At 45.7% G+C, this 23,630-nt stretch overlaps 1 protein-coding gene across 4 annotated transcripts in view; it reads left to right on the forward strand.

The window, feature by feature from the left end:
- Positions 1 to 23,630, forward strand: part of tulp4a (TUB like protein 4a) — a 560,980-nt gene that overhangs the window by 237,630 nt on the left and 299,720 nt on the right. The window lies entirely within an intron of this gene.

Below are 23,630 nucleotides of genomic sequence, written 5' to 3' on the forward strand. Positions count from 1 at the left end.
TCAAACAGATCATGGCTGATCATCTACCTCTACAGCATTTTACCCCACTATCCTCATATCCCTGGATGTCATTAGTATCCAGAAATCTTATCGATTTTTGACTTGAACATGCTCAATGATTGAGCTTCCTCTGCCCTCTGGGTAGAGAATTCCAAAGAGTGACCACCTTCTGAGCAAAGAAATTCCTCCTACTCTCAGTCTTAAATGGGCAGCCCTCATTCTAAGACTGTGTCCCTTGGTTCTAAACTCACCAGCCAGAGGAAACATCCTATCCACATCTATCCTGTCACACCCTGTAAGAATTTTGTAAGTTTCAATGAGATCACCTATCAGATCGAAACTATAGAGAATGCAGTTTCTGCAATCTATCCTCACAAAACAATCCGACCATTCCAGGGATTAGTCTGATGAATCTCTGTTGCACTCCCTCTATGGCAAGTATATCCTTCCTTAGATGAGGACACCAAAACTGTACACAATACTCCAGTTGCGGTCTCACCGAGGCTTTATATAATTGCAGCAAGACATCTTTACTCTTGTACTCAAATCCCCTTGCAATGAAGGTCAACATACCATTTGCCTTCCGAATTGTTTGCTGCCCTTAGCCTGTCCAAATCCCCTTGAAGTCTCCTTGCATTCTCCTCACAACTTACATTCTCACCTAGTTTTGTGTCATGAGAAAATTTGGAAATATTGCATTTGTTCCCCACATCCAAATCATTTATATAGATTGTGAACAACTGTGGCCCCAGCACTGATCCCAGCGGTACCCCACGAGTAACAGCCTGCCATCCTGAGAATAACCTGTTTATTCCTACTCTCTGCTTTCTGTCTGTTAACCAATTCTCAATCCATCGCAGTATATTACCTCCAATCTCATGTGCTCTAATTTGGTCTCCTGTGTGGGAGGTTATCAGAAGCCTTCTGAAAATCCAAGTACACCACATCCACTGGTTCTCCTTTATCTATGCTACAAATAACATCATCAAAAAAGTCCAACAGATTTGTCAAACGTGACTTCCCTTTCATAAATCCATGTTGACTCTGCCCAATCATATCATTATTTTCCAGGTGTCGAGTTATCGCATCCTTTATAATAGATTCTAACATTTTGCCTACCACTGATGTCAAACGAACATGTCTGTAGTTCTCCGTTTTCTCTTGCTCATTTCTTAAATAGTGGGGTTATATTTGCTACTATCCAGTCTGCAGGAATCCTTCCAGAATTTATAGAATTTTGAAAGATAACCACCAATGCATCCTTCAGTACTCTGGGATGTAACTCATCTGGTCCAGGGAATTTATCAGTTTTCAATCCAATTAATTTTTCGAGTACTACCTCTTTATTGATACTAATTTCTTTCAGTTCCTCATTTTTACAAGTCCCTTGGTTCCCTAGTATTTCTGGGAGATTTTCCGTATCTTCCTCCCTGAAGACAGACACAAAGTAATTGTTTAGTTTCTCTGCCATTTCCTCATTCTCCACCACAAATGCTCCTGTCTCTGCTTGTAATGGGGGTCCATTTGTCCTTGATAATCTTTTCCTTTTTATATACCTAAAGCTTTTATAGTCGACCTTTATGTTTCTCGCTAGCTTGCATTCATATTCTCTCATCCATTAGACGGCATTACCCCTGAAATAATCAAGAGTGCTAAGCCTGCCATACTCTCAGCACTCTACGAACTGCTTTGCCTGTGCTGGGACGAGGGAGCAGTACCACAGGACATACACGATGCCAATATCATCACCCTCTATAAAAACAAAGGTGGCCACGGTGACTGCAACAACTACCGTGGAATCTCTCTGCTCAGCATAGTGGGGAAAGTCTTCGCTAGATTCGCTTTAAACAGGCGCCAGAAGCTGGCTGAGCGTGTCTATCCTGAGGCACAGTGTGGCTTTCGAGCAGAGAGATCAACCATTGACATGCTGTTCTCCCTTCGTCAGCTACAGGAGAAATGCCACGAACAACAGATGCCCCTCTACGTTGCTTTCATTGATCTCACCAAAGCCTTTGACCGCGTCAGCAGACGTGGTCTCTTCAGACTACTAGAAAAGATTGGATGTCCACCAAAGCTACTAAGTATCATCACCTCATTCCATGACAATATGAAAGGCGCAATTCAGCATAGCGGCGCCTCATCAGACCCCTTTCCTATCCTGAGTGGCGTGAAACAGGGCTGTGTTCTCGCACCTACACTGTTTGGGATTTTCTTCTCCCTGCTGCTCTCACACGCATTCAAGTCTTCAGAAGAAGGAACTTTCCTCCACACAAGATCAAGTGGCAGGTTGTTCAACCTAGCCCGTCTAACAGCGAAGACCAAAGTACGGAAAGTCCTCATCAGGGAACTCCTCTTTGCTGACGATACTGCATTAACATCTCACACTGAAGAGTGTCTGCAGAGTCTCATGGACAGGTTTGCGGCTGCCTGCAACGAATTTGGCCTAACCATCAGCCTCAAGAAAACGAACATCATGGGACAGGACGTCAGAAATGCTCCATCGATCAATATCGGCGACCACGCTCTGGAAGTGGTTCGAGAGTTCACCTACCTAGGCTCAACTATCACCAGTAACCTGTCTCTAGATGCAGAAATCAACAAGCGCTTGGGAAAGGCTTCCACTGCTGTATCCAGACTGGCCAAGAGAGTGTGGGAAAATGGCACACTGACAGGGAACACAAAAGTCCGAGTGTATCAAGCCTGTGTCCTCAGTACCTTGCTCGACAGCAGCGAGGCCTGGACAACGTATGTCAGCCAAGAGCGACGTCTTAATTCATTCCATCTTCGCTGCCTCCGGAGAATCCTTGGCATCAGGTGGCAGGACCGCATCTCCAACGCAGAAGTCCTCGAGACGGCCAACATCCCCAGCTTATACACACTACTGAGTCAGCAGCGCTTGAGATGGCTTGGTCATGTGAGCCGCATGGAAGATAACAGGATCCCCAAGGACACATTGTACAGCGAGCTCGCCACTGGTATCAGACCTACTGTCCTCCAAGGTTTCCTTTGTTCATATTTCAGACCCTAGTTTCAGAATGATCTATGGCCGGAATTTTATGCCCCCCAAAGAGCGGGTTGCTGGCGGGGTGGGGGGTGGGGGAGGCGTAAAATGGAGTGGGAGGCTTGGGCGGCCTTTGCCAACCCGCTGCTGCCTCCACCACTATTTTACCCGGGGTGGCAGCAGCGAAAACTTGCCTGCCCGCCCCAGGCCAATTAAGGCACTTAAGTGGCCAGTTAACAGCCACTTAAGGGCCTCCGCCCACCGTCACGGGGATTTTACCCTTGGCCGGTTGGGTGGCCCAGGCCTGAGTAAAGCCACCTGACAAAAGCAGGCAGCTTTCTGACGGCCTGGGGGGAGTGTGCCCTCAGGATCATGTACTCTGTGACTGACTGAGGGCTGCCTCTGATGCCCCAACCACCCCGCAACAAACAACATGCCCCCCATCCCCCCAATCGACCACCCTTGCCTTGCCGGGGCCTGACCAATCACCCCGGTGAGGCCCCAAAAACGTAACTTTTCCCAGGGCGTCCTTCCTCTTCGTGTTGATGCTGGGACTAAAAGCTGCCAGCCCGCTGATTGGCTGGCAGCTCCATTTGGCGGGACCTCCTGCCTCACTGAGGTGGATGTCCTGCCTCAGACTACTTAAGGGTCCGGGGACCATAAGATGCGGTCCCGATCCCCGGGCCAGGCGGAGACGGAATCGCCACCAACTTTTCAGTCAGTGGACGGCTCCCGTCGAATTAAAGTAAAATTCCGGCCTATATCTTTTTCAAACTTAATGTAAAATTCTATCACTCTTGGGGTCACTATTTCCTAATGGCTCCTTTACAGCATGATTATTAATTATTCCTTTCTCATTACATTACTAAATCTAAAATAGCCTGATTCCTAGTTGGTTTCTCAACATACTGCTCCAGAAACGCACTCCAGGAATTCATGCTCCACAGCATAAGTGCTGATTAGGTTTACCCAGTCTATATGTAAATTGAAAACACCCACTGTTACTGTATTACCCATGCTACATGCAGCTCCAATTTCTTGAGTTATACTGTGCCCAACTTTACTACTACAGTTTGGTGGCCTATAAACAGCTCCCACCAATATTTGCTGCCCCTTGCTGTTTCTTAGTTCCACCCATCCAGTCTCTGTTTCCCTGAAACCTGAAGTTTTAGTTTCAGTTTCTGTTTCCCCAGAAATCTGAAGTTTTTTTCCCCCTTCAGTTAGGGTCTGTCTCAAAAAAACAAGCCTTGAAACCATGGTCAGTGCACCTAACATAGCATTGGACAAGTCATCTGTTCAGACAACAGCTCACACACGCACACAATTCCATCACACTTCCCCCCCCCCCCCCCCCACCTCCATCCAGAAAAAAGAAAGCTTTACCATAGTAACGTTTTCTATTCAACAATTTAGAAATCTAGCAAGTTCTTAACATCATAAACATTCTAACAAGTACTGTACAGGTAACATGTACTAACTACATAGTTCACATCATTGAGTTTCCTTTTGCTAAGAAGTGTCCACAATACTTGAATTTCAGTGGTTCATCAGGCAAAGGCAGCAAGACTTGCACCTTATTCCCAGGTTGAAAACTCTGTGCCTTCGCTGTTCTATTTCATTGTGTTTTCATCACCTGCTGAGAAGCCTTGAGGTGTACTCTGACCATTGCACAAGCATTTGAGAGTCTTTCTCGGACATATAATGTAGGAGGGTAATTTGATCCTCCTGTGCCAAAAATCTCTCTCTAATGAATTGTAGGGGGCCGCTAATCTCATGCCCATAGACTAATTTGAAGGGACTGAAACAAGTAGACTCATTTTGCATGTCCCTAGTTGTGAATAACAACAATGATATCCTTTATCTCAATCTTGGGGATGTTCAAGACAATAGGCCTTAATCATACTCTTTAGGGTTTGGTGATATCTCTGCAAAGCACCTTGGGACTGCGGGTAATAAGAAGACAACTTGAGCTGCTTCACTTCTAAATTAGACATGATCTCCTGAAATACACCTGGCATGAAATTTGACCCCTGGTCAGACTGAATTTCTTTTGGCAAACCTTACCTAGTGAAAAGGGACCAACTCCTCAATCACAGCTTTCGCTGTGATCTTCTTCAATGGTACTGCCTCTGGAAATGAGTAGACAAATCCATGATGGTCAGGGTATATCTGTGACTGAACCTAGTCTTAGGCAAGGATCCAACACAATCCACAAGAACCTTATGGAATGGTTCATCAAATGAAGGTTGAATCAAATGCATTAATGGGGCTGGCTTAATCGAAGGCTGTGACTTCCCAAAAGTAAAAATCACAAATGTGGCAGTCCTCTTAAAGGCAGAGCTCCCATGTGTGTTGGCACCAATCAAGCAGAGGCGGCTTTGGTGGATCGCACAAGTCTGCAGGATGGAAGACAGTTACATACCCAAGGACCTTCTGTACGGTGAGGTAGCCAGGGCCAGACGACCCAGTGGGCCACCCAAAGCTCCACTTCAAGGATGCTTGCAAGTGTGGCATGAAGGCGCTAAATGTCGACAGTTGTACGTTGGAGTCACTAGCTGGTGAAAGAGGGAAATGGTGCCACATCCTATGGCCTGGTGTGTACTACCACGATGACCAGTTGTTGCAGCAGCTTGGCAATAGGTGCCAACGTCAAAACCAACAGCTCATAGTGTCACTTGGCAGCTTCATGTGCAGCACTTGTGGCAGAAACATGCCTCTCAAGGATTGGCCTTCACAACCTTCAACAAAGGTGCACCAAGAGAAGACACCCCATCTCAATGGATTATTTGCTGTGTGTCCATCATCTTTCGTAGATGGAAGGATGCCAACCAACCAATCTCAGGCTTCCCAATCATCTGACATGTGTGACATGTCTTACAGAAGTAAACCACATCCCTATGCAGTTTCAGCAGTAAAAATGTGCCATTACCTCAGCCTGTCTCTTGCGAATACCCAAATGACCTGCAACTGGAATCTCATGGGCAATTCTTCAAATTTAACTGCGGTAGCAAGGAGGAACAACAATTTGATGGGCTACAGCCCAGTCTTCATTAGCGGGCCTCTGGGGAGGTTTCCACTTCCTCATAAAAATGTAATTCTTGACATAATAACACTCAGGCAACCTTTTCAGCCTCTCCCTCAGAAGACGCCACCTGAGACAAGCTCCTCATATCAGGATCTACCTGTTGTGCCTCAGCAATTCACCAGTATTAGCCTTGGACCCTTTATCACCAACATCACCATCTAAATCCTTGAAAAGGTTTTCAATCAACCAATAATAATTTCCCTACCACTGACGTAAGGCTCACCGGCCTATAATTTCCTGGATTATCCTTGCTACCCTTCTTAAACAAATTATCTACTATTAACTCCCCAATCTCACTCTCTAGAGGACGTTACTTACTCTTTTCCTTTTTAAATACCCATAAAAACTCTTGTTATCCATTTTATATTTCTAGCTAGCTTCCTCTCATACTCTAATTCTTTTCTCCTGATTAACTTTTAGTCTCTGCCGTCCTTTATATTCTGACCAATCATCTGACCTGCCACTCATGTTTGCGTAATTATGTGCTTTTTCCTTAAGTTTGATGCTTTCCTTAACTTCTTTCGTTAACTACGGATGGTGGGTCCTCCCCTTAGAATTTTTCTTTATAGTAGTTACTTATCCTGTCTGGTAACTTATCCTGAGCATTCTGAAATAGCCCCTTAAATGTCTGCCACTGCTTCTCTATTGATCTATCTCCTAGCCTAGTAAACTAATTCACTTCAGCTAGCTCAGCTTTCATGCATACATAGAGAGTCATAGAGAGAGGTACAGCACCGAAACAGGCCCTTCGGCCCACCGAGTCCGTGCCAATTGTTAACCACCCATTTATACTAATCCTACATTAATCCCATTTTTTCCTCTCACATCCCCATCTTCCCTCAATTCTCCTAACACCTACCTACACTAGGGGCAATTTATAATGGCCAATTTACCTATCAACCTGCAAATCTTTTGGCATGTGGGAGGAATCCAGAGCACCCGGAGGAAACCCACGCGGTCACGGGACAACTATAAGGGCAACTATGCTGCTTTGGCTGCAGTACAATCTTCCTTATATTATCACATTTTGCCTCCATGTAGATATGCTATAGTATCAGTCATAAGATGGTCTATTTATTTGTGTCTTTTTACAAACATTTAGGAATTGCGGGATACAATCCCCAAAACAGCAGGAAAAGTGCCTGTTATAAAAGTAAAATTTGACTGAGTTTTGGCTGCCATAAATGGGGCTTACTTTTCAATAGAATTGTGGAATTAGGCCCCCCAAAACATTAAAACTTCTGGATTGCCATATAATGACATTTCATGTATTCAGTCTTTAAAACACTGGCCCTGATAGTTTACATCTTCCAATCCAGTTTAACTTGTAGCTATTCTGTTATCAAGTTTGTAAGTTCTCCCGTGACCGCGTGGTAGCAAGGATAATCCAGGAAATTATAGGCCAGTGAGCTTTACATCAATGGTAGGGAAATTATTAGAGAGGATTCTTCGGGACAGGATTTACTCCCATTTGGAAACAAATGAACTTATTAGTGAGAGCCAGCATGGTTTTGTGAAGGGGAGGTCGTGTCACACTAACTTGATTGAGTTTTTTGAGGAAGTGACGAAGATGATTGATGAAGGAAGGGCAGTGGATGTTGTCCATATGGACTTCAGTAAAGCCTTTGACAAGGTCCCTCATGGCAGACTGATACAAAAGGTGAAGTCACACGGGATCAGAGGTGAGCTGGCAAGATGGATACAGAACTGGCTCAGTCATAGAAGACAGAGGGTAGCAGTGAAAGGTTGCTTTTCTGAATGGAGGGCTGTGACTAGTGGTGTTCCGCAGGGATCAGTGCTGGGACCTTTGCTGTTTGTATTATATGACTATAAATGATTTGGAGGAAAATGCAGCTGGTCTGATTAGTAAGTTTGCGGACGACACAAAGGTTGGTGGAGTTGCGGATCGTGATGAGGATTGTCAGAGGATACAGCAGGATATACATCAGTTGGAGACTTGGGCGGAAAAATGGCAGATGGAGTTTAATCCGGACAAATGTGAGGTAATGCATTTTGGAAGATCTAATGCAGGTGGGAGGTATACAGTAAATGGCAGAACCCTTAGGAGTATTGACAGGCAGAGAGATCTGGGCGTACAGGTCCACAGGTCACTGAAAGTGGCAACGCAGGTGGATAAGGTAGTCAAAAACGCATACGGCATGCTTGCCTTCATCGGTCAGGGCATAGAGTATAAAAATTGGCAAGTCATGCTGCAGCTGTACAGAACCTTAGTTAGGCCACACTTGGAATATTGCGTGCAATTCTGGTCGCCACACTACCAGAAGGACTTGGAGGCTTTGGAGAGGGTACAGAAGAGGTTTACCAGGATGTTGCCTGGTCTGGAGGGCATTAGCTATGAGGAGAGGTTGGATAACTCGGATTGTTTTCACTGGAACAACGGAGGTTGAGGGGCGACATGTTAGAGGTTTACAAAGTTATGAGTTGCATGGACAGAGTGGATAGTCAGAAGCTTTTTCCCAGGGTGGAAGAGTCAGTTCCTCGGGGACATAGGTTTAAGGTGCGAGGGGCAGAGTTTAGAGGGGATGTGCGAGGCAAGTTCTTTACACAGAGGGTGGTGAGTGCCTGGAACTTGCTGCTGGGGGAGGTGATGGAAGCAGGTACAATAGCGACGTTTAAGAGGCATCTTGACAAATACATGAATAGGATGGGAATAGAGGGATACGGTCCCCAGAAGTGCAGAAGGTTTTAGTTTAGACAGGCATCAAGATCAGCGCAGGCTTGGAGGGCCGAATGGCCTGTTCCTGTGCTGTACTGTTCTTTGTTCTATAATAAGGAAATGGCGGATGAAATGAACAAATATTTTGCTTCAGTCTTCACTATAGAAGATACAAAAAACATTACAGTAATAGCTGTAAATCAGGAGGTAGAAGGAAGAGAGGAACTTGGTGAAATTACAATCACCAGGGAAGCGGTACTGAGTAAACTGATGGAGCTGCGGGCTGACAAGTCCGCGGACCCTGGTGGGCTTCATCCTTGGTTCTTAAAAGAGGTGGCTAATGAGGTCATAGATGCGTTGGTGTTAATTTTTCAAAATTTGTTAGATTCTGGAAAGGTTCCATCAAACTGGAAAGTAGCAAACATAACCCCTCTATTCAAGAAGGCAGGAGAGGCGAGAACAGGTGACTATAGGCCAGTTAGCTTGATGTCTGTCGTGGGGAAGGTGTTCGAATTGTTCGTTAAGGAGGCGAGAGCTGGGCACTTAGAAAAATTCAAGGTAATCGGTAACAGTCGGCATGGTTTTGTGAAAGGAAAAGCATGTTTAACCAATTTAGTTGAGTTCTTTAAAGGGGTAACATGTGCAGTGGATAAAGGGGAGCTCGTTGATGTACTGTACTTGGATTTCCAGAAGGCATTTGACAAGGTGTCACATAAAAGGTTACTGCGCAAAGTATGAGCTCATACTGTTGTGGGTAACATATTAGCATGGATAGAAGATTGGCTGGCTGGCAGAAAACTGAGATGAGGAGAAATTTCTTCACCCAGAGAGTGGTGAGCCTGTGGAATTCGCGACCACAGAAAGCAGTTGAGGCCAAAACATTGAATGTTTTCAAAAAGGAGTTAGATATAGCTTTTGGGTCTAAAGGGATCAAAGGGTATGGGGCGAAAGCCGGAACAGGCTACTGAGTTGGATGATCAGCCATGATCATAATGAATGGCGCAGCAGGCACGAAGGGCCACATGGCCAAATCATGCTCCTATTTTCTATGTTTCTATGTTAAAACAGAGAGTATGCATAAATGGGTCCTTTTCTGAGTGGAGTCCCGCTGGGGTCAATGCTGGGGTCTCAACTTTTTACAGTTTATATCAATGACTTAGATAAGGGGAGCAATGGCATAGTAGCTAAATTTGCAGATGACACAAAGATATGTAGGAAAGTGTGGTGTATCGAGGACATGAGGTTACAGACCAATATAGATAGGTTGAGTGAGCGGGCAGGAATCTGGCAGATGGAGTATAATGTGGGAAAATGTGAAGTTGTTCACTTTGGCAGGAGAATGGCTGCAGAATTCCAAGGTGGCAGGGGGATCTAGGCGTTCTCGTGCATGAATCTAGTATGCAGGTACAGCAAGTACTAAAGAAGGCTAATGGAATGCTATCCTTTATTATGAGAGGAATTGAAAATAAAAGTAAGGATGTTATGCTTCAGTTATACAGGGCATTAGTGAGACCACATCTCGAATATTGTGTGCAGTTTTGGTCTCCTTCTTTATGGAAGGATGTAAATGCGTTTGAGTCGTTTCACAGGAGGTTTACTAGATTGATACTTGGAATGAGCGGGTTGTCTTTTGAGGAAAGGTTGGACAGACTGGGCTTGTTTTCACTGGAGTTTAGAAGAGTGAGGGGCGATTTGATTGAATTTTATAAGATCCTGAACGGTCATGACAAGGTGGATGTGGAAAGGATGTTTCTTCTTGTGGGTGAGTCCAGAACTAGGGTGCACTGTTTTAAAATTAGGGGGTCGCCCTTTTAGGACAGAGATGAGGAGAAATTTTGTCTCTGAGGGTTGTGCGACTTTGGAACTCTCTGCCTCAGAAGGTGGTGGAGGCGGGGTCATTGAATATTTTTAAGGCGGAGGTAGATAGATTCTTGTTAGGCACGGGAATCAAAGAATATCAGGGGTAGATGGGAGTAGAACCATAGAAAAATTACAGCACAGATGGAGGCCATTCAGCCCATCGTGTCCGTGCCGGCTGGAAAAAAACTGGCCGCCCAATCTAATTCCACCTTCCAGCACCTGGTCCATAGACTTGCAGATTACAGCACTTCAGGTGCATGTCAAGGTACCTTTTAAAAGAATTGAGGGTTTCTGCCTCCACCACCATTCCTGGTAGTGAATTCCAGACATCCACCACCTCTGGGTGTAAAAGGTTTTTCCTCATGTCCGCTCTAATCCTTCTACCAACCACCTTAAATCTGTGCCCCCTGATAATTGACCTCTGCTAGGCGAAACAGGTCCTTCCTGTCTACTCAATCTAGGCCCCTCATAATTTTGTACACCTCCGTTAAGTCACCCTTCAGCCTTTGTTCTAAGGAAAACAACCCTAGGCTATCCAGTCTTCATAGTTGCAACTTTCAAGCCCTGGCAACATTCTTGTAAATCTCCTCTACACTCTTTCTAGAGCAACTATGTCCTTCCTGTAATGTGGCGACCATAACTGTACGCCAGAACAGAACTCTATCTGTGGCCAAACCAGCATTTCATACAGTTCCAGCATGACATCCCTGCTTTTGTATTCTATACCTCGGCCAATGAAGGAAAGTATTTTTTTTTTTTAGAGATACAGCACTGAAACAGGCCCTTCGGCCCACCGAGTCTGTGCCGACCATCAACCACCCATTTATACTAATCCTATACTAATCCCATATTCCTACCACATCCCCACCTGTCCCTATATTCCCCTACCACCTACCTATACTAGGGGCAATTTATAATGGCCAATTTACCTATCAACCTGCAAGTCTTTTGGCTTGTGGGAGGAAACCGGAGCACCCGGAGAAAACCCACGCAGACACAGGGAGAACTTGCAAACTCCACACAGGCAGTACCCAGAATTGAACCCAGGTCGCTGGAGCTGTGAGGCTGTGGTGCTAACCGCATTCCATATGCCTCCTTCAACACTTTATCTACCTGGACATGCACTCCAAGGTCTCTCACTTGTTCTACCCCTCTCAATATCCTCCTGTTTATTGTGTATTCCCTCGCTTTATTTTCCCTCCCCAAGTGCATTTCTCTGGATTGAATTCCATTTGCCACTTTTCTACCCACTCAACCAATCCATTGACATTATTCTGGAGTCTACAGCCATCCGCTTCACTATCAATTACACGACCAATTTTTGTGTCATCAGCAAAGTTCCCAATCATGCCTCCCACATTTAAGTCCATATCATTAAAATATACCACAAACAGCAAGGGACTGAGCCCTGTAGAACGCCACTGGAAACAGCTTTCCATTCACAAAATCATCCGCCGACTACTACCCTTTGCTTCCTGTCACTGAGCCAATTCTGATCCAACCTGCCACATTCCCCTGTATCCCATGGGCTTTCATTTTACTGACCAGTCTGCCATGCGGGACCTTGTCAATGCCTTACTAAAATCCATGTAGACCAGATCCACTGCACACCCCTCATCAATCCTCCTTGTTGCCTTACCTTCTGGGAGAGGAGCGGACCTGTGGGGAGAACACAGAGAGAGAAGAGGATAAATTGAGCCCGAGGATCGAGGCCCAGTCACTTACCTTACGGGAGCGGAGCGGAGAGCAGTCCAGGCGCGCCGGATTTGTAAAAGAAAAGTCAACAGTGACATCACAGGAAAGCTGCAAGGTGATTGGTTGGTGAGTAACAGCTGTTAGTGCCTGTAGGTAGCTTTTAAAAAATCAGGGGAAAGTTCTTTTTTTTTAAACCTACTGTATAGGTGATAAGGTTAGTACTACTAAAGTGTGTTTTTTTTCAGTTGGTGTAGTGGGTAGTGTTTGAAGTAGAACAAGGCCCCTAGTGTATTTACACAAGAAATGCTGGAACCACTCAGCAGGTCTGGCAGCATCTGTGAAAAGAGAAGCAGAGTTAACGTTTCGGGTCAGTGACCCTTCTTCGGAACTGACCCGAAACGTTAACTCTGCTTCTCTTTTCACAGATGCTGCCAGACCTGCTGAGTGGTTCCAGCATTTCTTGTTTTTATTTCAGATTTCCAGCATCCGCAGTATTTTGCTTTTATTCCCCTAGTGTATTTATTATTTTTTAAAGGGAGTAACTAAATAATCTAAAGGTAAGTCATGGCAGGAGAGCTCGCACCCGTGATATGCTCCTCCTGCGCTATGTGGGAAAACAGGGACGCTTCCAGTGTGTGCAGGAAGTGTATCCATCTGCAGCTACTGGCTACCCGCATTATGGAGCTGGAGCTGCGGGTGGATTCACTGTGGAGCATCCACGCTGCTGAGGACGTCGTGGATAGCACGTTTAGCGAGGTGGTCACACCGCAGGTAATAGCTGCACAGGCAGAAAAGGGGTGGGTGACCACCAGGCGGAGTAGTAGGCGCAGGCTGGTAGTGCAGGAGTCCCCTGTGGCCATCACCCTCTCAAACGATATACCGCTTTGGATACTGTTGGGGAGGGGGGGTGGGGAATGCCCTCCCAGGAGAAAGCAGCAACAATCAAGTTCATGGCTCTGCTGCACAGCAGGGGAGAAAAGACTGGGAGAGCCATAGTGATAGGAGATTCAGTTGTAAGGGGAACAAACAGGCGTTTCTGTGGCCGCAAATGAGACTCCAGGATGGTATGTTGCCTCCCTGATGCTAGGGTCAAGGATGTCTTGGAGCGGCTGCAGGACATTCTGAAGGGGGAGGGTGAACAGCCAGAGGTCGCGGTACATGTCGGTACCAACGACTTAGGTAAGAAAAGGGATGAGGTCCTGCAAGATGAATTTAAGGAGTTCGGAGCTAAATTAAAAAGCAGGACCTCAAAAGTAGTAATCTCAGGATTACTTCCTGTGCCACGTGTTAGTAAGTATAGGAACAAGAGAATAGATCAGATGAATACGTGGCTGGAGAAATGGTGCAGGAGGGAGGGATTTAGATTCCTGAAACATTGGGACTGGTTCTGGGGAAGGTGGGATCTGTACATGCAGGACGGGTTACATCCAGGCAGGATCGGAACCGATGTCCTCGCAGGGGCGTTTGCCAGTGCTGTTGAAGTGGATTTAAACTAGAACGTCAGGGGGATTGGATCCTGAGCAGGGAGAGTGAGGAGGAGGAGGAAACAAGGGTAGAAACGAAAGACAGGAAACAAAAAGACAAAAGTGGAAGGCATAGAAATCAAGGGCAAGAAACAAATAGGGCCATAGTGCAAAATAATGCTAAGATGACCAAGAATGTTAAAAGGACGAGCCTAAAGGCATTGTGTCTCAATGCGCGGAGTATTCGCAATAAGATAGGTGAATTAACCGCACAAATAGATGTAAATTACGGAGACACGGCTGCAGGGTGACCAGGGATGGGAACTGAACATCCAAGGGTATTCAGTATTTAGGAAGGACAGGCAAAAAGGGAAAGGAGGTGGAATAGTGTTGTTAGTAAAAGAGGAAATCAATACAATAGTGAGGAAGGATATTAGCTTAGAGAATTCTGATGTGGAATCTGTATGGGTGGCGCCAAGAAACACCAAGGGGCAGAAAACGTTGGTGGGGGTTGTATATAGACCCCCAAACAGCAGTGGTAATGTAGAGGATGGCATTAAACAGGAAATTAGAAACGCATGAAATAAGGGTGCAGCTGTAATTATGGATGATTTTAATCTACATATACATTGGACAAACCAAATTAGCAATAATACTGTAGAGGAGGAATTCCTGGAGTGCGTACGTGATGGTTTTTTGGACCAATACGTTGAGGAACGAACTAGAGAACAGGCCATCCTAGACTGGGTATTGTGCAATGAGAAAGGATTAGTTAACAATCTTGTTGTGCGGGGTCCCTTGGGGAAGAACAACCATAACATGATTGAATTCTTCATTAAGATGGAGTGAGAGACTTGGTTCCGAGACTAGGGTCCTGAATCTAAATAAAGGAAACTATGAAGGTATGATGCCCGAGTTGACTTTGATAGATTGGGGAACGTTACTTAAAGGGTTGACAGTGGATAGGCAATGGCTAGCATTTAAAGAGCGCATGGATGAATTACAATAATTGTTCATTCCTGTCTGGCGCAAAAATAAAACAGGAAGGGTGGCTGAACTGTGGCTTACAAAAGAAATTAGGGATAGTATTAGATCCAAGGAGGAGAAATATAAAATGGCCAGAACAAGCAGCAAACCTGAGGATTGGAAGTAGTTTAGAATTCAGCAAACGGATTGATTAGGAAGGGGAAAACAGAGATTCAGAATGAACTTGCAGAGAACATAAAAACTGACTGGAAATGCTTCTATAGATATGTGAAGGGAAAAAGATTAGTGACCACAAATGTGGGTCCCTTACAGTCAGAAATCGGGGAATTTAGAACGGGGAACAAAGAAATGGCAGACCAATTAAATACATACTATGGTTCTGTCTTCACAAAGGCGGACACAAATTGCCTCCCAGAAATGTTGGGGAACATATAATCTAGTGAGAAGGAGGGACTGTATGAAATCAGTATTAGTAGGGATGTAGATTACCAGGCCCTGGGATTGATGGGATTGAAGGGCGATAATTCTGGTCGCCACACTACCAGAAGGATGTGGAGACTTTAGAGAGGGTACAGAAGAGGTTTACCAGGATGTTGCCTGGTCTGGAGGGCATTAGCTATGAGGAGAGGTTGGATAAACTCGGATTGTTTTCACTGGAATGACAGAGGTCGACAGGCAATCTGATAGAGGTTTACAAAGTTATGAGTGGCATGAACAGAGTGCATAGTCAGAAGCTTTTTCCTAGGGTGGAAGAGTCAGTTACTAGGGGACATAGGTTTAAGGTGCGAGGGGCAAAGTTTAGAGGGGATGTGCAAGGCAAGTTTTTTACACAGAGGGTGGTGAGTGCCTGGAACTTGCTGCCAGGGGAGGTGGTGGAAGCAGGTACGATAACGACGTTTAGGAGGCATCTTGACAAATACATGAATAGGATGGGAATAGAGGGATTGGGACAGACCCCGGAAGTGCAGAAGGTTTTAGTTTAGACAGGCATCAAGATCAGCGCAGGCTTGGAGGGCCGAATGGCCTGTTCCTGTGCTGTACTGTTCTTTGTTCTTTGATAAATCTACATCTGGTAATCTACATCCCAGTGTACTTAAGGAAGTGGCCCGAGAAATAGTAGATGCATTGCTGGTCATTTTTTAAAATTCTATAGCTTCTGGAACAGTTCCAATGGATTGGAGGGTAGTTAATGTAACCCCACTATTTGAAAAAGGAAGTAGAGAGAAAACAGGGAATTATAGACCTGTTAGCCTGACATCAGTCGTGCGGAAAATGCTAGAGTCCATTATAGAAGATGTAACAGCAGAGCACTTGGAAAACAATGACAGGATTGGACAAAGTCAACATGGATTTACGAAAGGGAAATCATGCTTGACAAATCTACTGGAATTTTTTGAGGATGTAACTAGTAGAATAGATAAGGGAGAACCAGTGGATGTGGTGTATTTGGACTTTCAGAAGGCTTTCGATAAGGTCCCAGATAAGAGATTAGCGTGCAAAATTAAAGCACATGGGATTGGGGGAAAGGTACTGACATGGATAGAGGACTGGTTGGCAGACAGGAAACAGAGTAGGAATAAACGGGTCTTTTTCCAAGTGGCAGGCAGTGACTAGTGGGGTACCGCAGGGATCAGTGCTTGGACCCCAGCTATTCACAATATATATTAATGATATAGATGAGGGAATTAAATGTAATATATCCAAGTTTGCAGACGACACAAAGCTGGGCGGGAGTGTGAGCTGTGAGGAGGATGCAGAGAAGCTCCAGTGTGATTTGGACAGGTTGAGTGAGCGGGCAAATACATGGCAGATGCAGTATAATGTGGATAAATGTGAGGTTATCCACTTTGGTGGCAAAAACAGAAAGGCAGATTATTACCTGAACGGTGATAGATTGGGAAAGGGGGAGGTGCAGCGAGACCTGGGTGTCCTTGTGCACCAGTCGCTGAAGTAAGCATGCAGGTGCAGCAGGCAGTTAAGAAGGCAAATGGTATGTCGGCCTTCATAGCGAGAGGATTCGAGTGCAGGAGCAAGGATGTCTTGCTGCAATTATACAAGGCCTTGGTGAGACCACATCTGGAGTATTGTGTTCAGTTCTGGTCCCTTTATCTGAGGAAGAATGTTCTTGCTATGGAGGGAGTGCAGCGAAGGTTCACCAGACTGATTCCTGGGATGGCAGGACTGACGTATGAAGAGAGATTGGGACGATTAGGCTTGTATTCACTAGAGTTTACAAGAATGAGAGGGGAATCTCATAGAAACGTCCAAAATTCTAACAGGACTGGACAGACTAGATGCAGGAAGAATGTCCCCGATGGCGGGGGAGTCCAGGACCAGGGGTCACAGCCTAAGGATAAGGGGTAAGCCATTTAGGACTGAGATGAGGAGAGATTTCTTCACCCGGAGTGTGGTGAACCTGTGGAATTCTCTACCACGGAAAGCATTTGAGGCCAAATCATTAAATATATTCAAGAAAGAGGTGGATATAATTCTTAGGCTAATGGGATCAAGGGATACGGGGAGAAAGCAGGAACAGGTTACTGAGTTTGGATGATCAGCCATGATCGTATTGAATGGCAGAGCAGGCTCGAAGGGATAAATGGCCTACTCCTGCTCCTATTTTGCTATGTTTCTATGTTACTTCCTCAAAGAATTGAATTAAATTAGTAAGACATGACCTTCCCTTAACAAATTCATGTTGACTATCCCACATCAGTCCGTGCCTTTCTAAGTGGCAGTTTATCCTGTCCCTCAGAATTGGTTCCAATAATTTACTCACCACCGAGTCCAGGCTGACCAGTCTATAATTATTTTCCCCTTTTAAACAATGTTATAATGTTCGCAGACCTCCAATCCTCTGGCACCTCTCCCGTATCAAGTGAGGATTTGAAGATGATCCTCAGCACATCTGCTATTTCCTCCCTGGCTTTCTTTAACAACCTGGGATGCAATCCGTCCATCCCTGGTGAATTATCCACTTTCAAGGATGTCAGACCCTCTAGTACTTCCTCTCTAATTTTGCTGATCGTATCTAATATTTCACACTCCTCCTTTACTACGATGTCTGCATCATCCCTGTCCTCTGTGAAGACAGTGGCAAAAAATTCATTAAGACCTCTCCCCACATCATCTGCATCCTTGGACCTTGGTGTACTTGTCCATAGATCATTGAAGGCAGCAGCACAGGTAGATAAGATGATTAGGAAGGCATATGGGATACTTGCCTTTATTAGCTGAGGCACAGAATATAAGAGCAGGGAGGTTATGATGGAGCTGTATAAAATGCTAGGTGCCCACAGTTGGAGTACTCTACAGTTCTGGTCGCCACACTATAGGAAAGATGTGATTGCACTGGAGAGGCTGCAGAGGAGATTCACCAGAATGTTGCCTGGGCTGGAGCATTTCAATTATGAAGAGAGACTGGATAGGCTAGGGTTGTTTTCCTTAGAGCAGAGAAGGCTGAGGGGGACCTGATTGAGGTGTACAAAATTATGAGGGTCATTGGTAGGTTAGATAGAACATAGAACAGTACAGCACAGTACAGGCCCTTCGGCCCACGATGTTGTGCCGACCCTTTAACCTACTCTAAGATCAAACTACCTACATACCCTTCATTCTACTATCATCCATGTACCTATCCAAGAATTGCTTAAATGTCCCTAATGTATCTGCTTCTACTACCACCGCTGGCAGTGCATTCCACGCACCCACCACTCTCTGTGTAAAGAACCTACCTCTGACATCTCCCCTAAACCTTCCTCCAATCACCTTAAAATTATGCCCCCTGGTGATAGCCCTTTCCGCCCTGGGAAAATGTCTCTGGCTATCCACTCTATCTATGCCTCTCATCATCTTGTACACCTCTATCAAGTCACCTCTCATCCTTCTTCGCTCCAATGAGAAAAGCCCTAGCTCCCTCAATCTTTCTTCATAAGACATGCCCTCCAGTCCAGGCAGCATCCTGGTAAATCTCCTCTGCACCCTCTCTAAAGCTTCCACATCCTTCCGATAATGAGGCGACCAGAACTGAACACAATATTCCAAGTGTGGTCTAACCAGGGCTTTATAGAGCTGCAGCATAACCTCGCGGCTCTTAAACTCAATCCCCCTGTTAATGAAAGCCAACACCCCATACGCCTTCTTAACAACCCTATCATCTTGGGTGGCAACTTTGAGGGATCCATGGATGTGGACCCCAAGATCCCTCTGTTCCTCCACACTGCCAAGAATCCTGTCTTTAAGCCTGTATTCTGCATTCAAATTCAACCTTCCAAAATGAATCACTTCACACTTTTCCAGGTTGAACTCCATCTGCCACTTCTCAGCCCAGCTCTGCATCCTGTCAATGTCCCGTTGCAACCTACAACAGCCCTCCACACTATCCACAACTCCAGCAACCTTCGTGTCATCGGCAAACTTACTAACCCAGCCTTCCACTTCCTCATCCAAGTCATTTATAAAAATCACAAAGAGCAGAGGTCCCAGAACAGATCCCTGCGGAACACCACTGGTCATCGAGCTCCAGGCTGAATACTTTCCATCTACTACCACCCTCTGTCTTCTATGGCCAGCCAATTCTGTATCCAGACAGCCAAATTTCCCTGAATCCCATGCCTCCTCACATTCTGAATGAGCCTACCATGGGGAACCTTATCAAACGCCTTGCTAAAATCCATATACACCACATCCACTGCTCTTCCTTCATCAATGTGTTTTGTCACATCCTCAAAGAATTCAATAAGGCTTGTGAGGCATGACCTGCCCCTCACAAAGCCATGCTCACTATCTCTAATCAAACTATGCTTTTCCAAATAATCATAAATCCTGTCTCTCAGAATCCTCTCCAATAATTTGCCCACCACCGATGTAAGACTGACTGGTCTGTAATTCCCAGGGTTATCCCTATTCCCTTTCTTGAACAAGGGAATAACATTTGCCACCCTCCAATCATCTGGTACTACTCCAGTGGACAGTGAGGACGCAAAGATCATCGCCAAAGGCGCGGCAATCTCTTCCCTCGCTTCCCATAATAACCTTGGGTATATCCCGTCTGGCCCCGGGGACTTATCTATCCTCATGTCTTTCAAAATTTCCAGCACATCCTCCTTCTTAACATCAGCCTGTTCGAGCATATCAGCCTGTTTCACGCTGTCCTCACAAACGACAAGGTCCCTCTCACTAGTGAATACTGAAGCAAAGTATTCATTTAGGACCTCCCCTACCTCCTCCGACTCCAGGCACAAGTTCCCTCCACTATCCCTGATCAGCCCTACCCTCACTCTGGCCATCCTCTTGTTCCTCACATAAGTGTAGAACGCCTTGGGATTTTCCTTAATCCTACCTGCCAAGACTTTTTCATGTCCCCTTCTAGCTCTCCTAAGTCCATTCTTTAGTTCCTTCCTGGCTACTTTGTAACCCTCTCGAGCCCTGTCTGATCCTTGCTTCCTCAACCTTAAGTAAGCTTCCTTCTTCCTCTTGACTAGCTGTTCCGCATCTCTTGTCATCCAAGGTTCCTTCACCCTACCATCCCTTCCTTGCCTCATCGGGACAAACCTATCCAGCAGTCGCAGCAAGTGCTCCCTGAACAACCTCCACATTTCTGTCGTGCATTTCCCCGAGAACATCTGTTCCCAATTTAAGCTCCCGAGTTCCTGCCTAATAGCATTGTAATTCCCCCTCCCCCAATTAAATATTTTTCCATCCCGTCTGCTCCTATCCCTCTCCATGACTATAGTAAAGGTCAGGGAGTTGTGATCACTATCACCGAAATGCTCTCCCACTGAGAGATCTGCCACCTGGCCTGGTTTGTTGCCAAGCACCAAATCCAACATAGCCTCCCCTCTAGTCGGCCTATCTACATATTGAGTCAGGAAACCTTCCTAGACACACCTGACAAAATCTGCTCCATCCAAACTATTTGCACTAAGGAGGTTCCAATCAATATTAGGGAAGTTGAAGTCACCCATGACAACAACCCTGTTACTTCTGCACCTTTCCAAAATCTGCCTCCCAATCTGTTCCTCCGTGTCTCTGTTGCTATTGGGGGGGCTATAGAAAACTCCCAATAAAGTGACTACTCCTTTCCTGTTTGACTTCCACCCATACTGACTCAGTAGACAAACCCTCCTCGACGACCTCCCTTTCTGCAGCTGTGATACTATCCCTGATTAGCAATGCCACTCCCCCACCTCTTTTACCTCCCTCCCTATTCCTTTTGAATCATCTAAACCCCGGAACATCCAACATCCATTCTTGCCCCTGTGATATCCAAGTCTCCGTAATGGCCACAACATCGTAGCTCCAAGTACTGATCCATGCTCTTAAGTTCATCACCCTTATTCCTGACACTTCTTGCGTTAAAATAGACACACTTCAACCCATCATACTGGCTGCAGCTTTGCCCTGTCAACTGTCTAACCTTCCTCACAAACTCTCTGCACTCTGTATCTGCCTGTTCAACAGCTACCCCATCCACTGATCCGTAGCTCCGGTTCCCATCCCCCTGCCAAATTAGTTTAAACCCTCCCGAAGAGCTCTAGCAAACCTCCCGCCCAGGATATTGGTGCCCCTCCAGTTCAGATGCAACCCGTCCTTCTTGTACAGGTCCCACCTTCCCCAGAAGATATCCCAATGATCCACATATCTGAAGCCCTCCCTCCTACACCAGCTCTGTAGCCACGTGTTCAGCTGCACTCGCTCTCTGTTTCTCGCCTCACTAGCACGTGGCACCGGTATCAATCCTGAGATTACTACTCTGCTCGTCCTGCCTTTTAGCTTCCAACCTAACTCCCTATATTCGCTTTTCAGGTCCTGATCCCTTTTCCTAGCTATGTCATTGGTACCGATGTGTACCACGACTTCTGGCTGCTCCCCCTCCCCCTTAAGAATCCTGTAGACTCGATCCGAGACATCCCTGACCCTGGCACCCGGGAGGCAACATACCATCTGGGAATCTCGTTCGCGACCACAGAATCTCCTGTCTGTTCCTCTAACCATTGAATCTCCTATTACTATCGCTCTCCTATTCTCCCCCCTTCCCTTCTGAGCCACAGAGCCAGGCTCAGTGCCAGAGACCTGGCCGTTGTGGCTTTCCCCTGGTAGGTCGTCCCCCCCCCAACCGTATCCAAAACGGTATACTGATTATTGAGGGGAACGGCCACAGGGGATTCCTGCACTGTGCGCCTATTCCCTTTCCCTCCCCTGACGGTCACCCAGCTACCTTTATCCTGTAACTTAGGTGTCACTACTTCCCCCATAACTGCTCTCTATCACCCCCTCAGCCTCCTGTCAGCAGGGACACAAGTGGTGACCCTTACCTCCCACATCCTGCAAGAGGAGCATGCAACTTCCATTCCCTCCGCTCTAAATTGACAAAAGAGATTTTAAAAAAAATAAAAAAGATCGGAAGGAACTTTTTCCCTTAGTGAAGGTGTCAATAACCAGGGGGCATAGAGTTAAGGTCAGGGTCAGGAGGTTTGGAGGGGATTTGAGGAAAGATTTTTTTCACCCAGAGGGTGGTTGGAATCTGGAACACATTGCCTGAAGGGGTGGTAGAGGCAGGTACCCTCACAACATTTAAGAAGTATTTAGATGAGCACTTGAAACTCCATAGCATACAAGGCTATGGGGCCAAGTACTGGAAAATGGGATTAGAATAGATCATTGCTTGATGGCCGGCACGGACATGATGGGCCGAAGGGCCTGTTTCTGTACTGTATAACTATATGACATGCAAGTTCCCTTGTACATCTCTGGCAGGCCCTACCCCTTCCTTAGTTATCCACTTGCTCTTAATGTACTGATAAAACATCTTTGGGTTTTCCTTGATTTTGCCTGCCAATATTTTTTTCATGTCCTCTCTGTGCTTTGCTAATTTCCTTTTTTACTTCACCCCTGAACTTTCTATACTCCTCTATGCTTTCTAAAGTATTAAGTTTTTTGTGATCGTCATTAGCTTTCTTTTCCTGCTTCAGTATACCCTGTAAGCCTCCAGATAACCGGGGGGTTCTAGATTTGGCTGTACCACCCTTTATTTTTGTGGGGACATGCCTACACTGCCTGTAGAATCTGGCTTTTGAATGCCTCCCACTGGTTTGCCACTGATTTTCCTTCCAGTAGCTGTATCCTTTCCACTATCGCCGGATCGCCCCTCAGTTTCGTAAAATTTGCCTTCCCCCCCAATTTTGAACTTTAACTTCTGTCTTAACTTCGTCCTTTTCCATGATTATGCTGAAACTAACTATATTATGATCGCTATCTCCGAAATGGTCACCCACTGCTACTTCATCTACTTGCCCAGCTTCATTAGCGAAGACTAAATCTAGAATTGCGCCTCCTCTTGTTGGGCTTGTTCTCTTGAATGCAGTTCAAGAAGTTTGTGCCCTCTGTGCCCTTCATATTGTTTGTATCCCAGTTGATGTTGGGGTAGTTGAAATCCCCAACTATTTTTGCCCATAGTTTTTACACTCAGAATTTTGCCTACATATTTGTTCCTCTATCTCCCTCTCACTGTTTGGGGGGCTATAGTACACTCCTAGTATTGTGGCTGCCCCTTTTGTATTTCTGATCTCCACCCATATGGCCTCATTTGATGATTCATTTAGCGTATCATCCTTCCTCACAGCTGTTATTGATTCCTTAACCAATAATGCCACACCTCCTCCTTTTTTATCCCCCTATCTCTGCCGCCTGAAAACTCTATATCCTGGGATGTTGAGCTGCCATTCTTGCCCCACTTTAAGCCAAGTTTCCGTTTTTGCAACAATATCGTGTTGCCATGTGTCTATCTGTGTCCTCAGCTCATTGGCTTTATGTAGAATTCGAGAAACAAACAGATCAGCCATGATCTTATTGAATTGCAGA

The sequence above is a fragment of the Heterodontus francisci genome, chromosome 13 (genome assembly GCF_036365525.1).
Source record: "Heterodontus francisci isolate sHetFra1 chromosome 13, sHetFra1.hap1, whole genome shotgun sequence".
Classification (NCBI taxonomy): Eukaryota; Metazoa; Chordata; class Chondrichthyes; order Heterodontiformes; family Heterodontidae; genus Heterodontus; species Heterodontus francisci.